At 31.7% G+C, this 938-nt stretch overlaps 1 long non-coding RNA gene across 1 annotated transcript; it reads right to left on the minus strand.

The window, feature by feature from the left end:
- Positions 1-305: 305 nt before the first annotated feature.
- On the minus strand, positions 306-782 carry LOC110034676. Its single transcript, XR_002295079.1, has 3 exons — positions 698-782; positions 533-593; positions 306-385 (listed from the first exon to the last, which is right to left on the minus strand). It is a non-coding gene; the product is annotated as an uncharacterized LOC110034676 (long non-coding RNA).
- Between the last annotated feature and the right edge of the window lie 156 nt (positions 783-938).

Raw genomic sequence — 938 nt, forward strand, 5'->3', positions numbered from 1 at the left:
CTCTAAATAATCTTTAGTAACGCAAGCCTTCAACTAAACATTAGGGGAGATAAATTGCATGCACTAAATCAATTTCCGTAATACTCAATCGTCTTCCTAGAATTGAAAACGAATCATATGAAGATTCTCTCTTTAATCTTTATATTTTGGCATTTTCACAATAAATTTTTTTGGAAGCAAGAAAAATAATGCTCTTAGAAAGCTACAAGAAAATAATTTTCAAGAAAATGTTCAGTGTAGACAGGATAATACATAAAAGCAACAAAACTGAGATCTTCAAGCCATAAATGAACTTCACCAAAATACCTGATTTGAATGAAGATCCAGAGTTCCTAAACGAGAAAGTGCACCCAGTTCCTGAGGTAGTGATGAAAGCAAATTGATTCTGAAATTTAAAGTAGACAATACAATGCAAAAGGAGCCATTCAACGGTCACCAACAAATGAGAGAAATATTAGCACATGAATGAAACAAAAAAAAAATCATGCAGCAATTAGAAACTTATGTAATAAACCTTAATGTATAAGCATACCCCATATAAAACTCAGCTAATGAGCAACAACCCATAATTGAAGATGGAATCGATGAAATTTCTACATACATAAACATGAAAAAAACATGCAAAATAAATACTTAGGAATACAAGAATAATCATTGAAATAAATGAAGATTGTCTACACATATATTTTCAACTCACTGTTCTGGTGGAAGTCAAGACGTATCAATTTTGTTAGGACCCCAATGCTATCAGGAACTGTTGTCAGTAGATTCCTTGCTGTTAGAGCAGAAAATTGGAGTATGTTGAGTATGGTTCGATTCAAAAAGAATTATGATAGATGATCAATTTTAAAAGAGAAATTTACAGATGTAGCACACGATTCATATGTATTTATTTATCTCACGCCTGAACTTCATATTACACACATAGCATTTTGGTG

Source organism: Phalaenopsis equestris, unplaced genomic scaffold (genome assembly GCF_001263595.1).
Source record: "Phalaenopsis equestris unplaced genomic scaffold, ASM126359v1 Scaffold192093, whole genome shotgun sequence".
Classification (NCBI taxonomy): domain Eukaryota; kingdom Viridiplantae; phylum Streptophyta; class Magnoliopsida; order Asparagales; family Orchidaceae; genus Phalaenopsis; species Phalaenopsis equestris.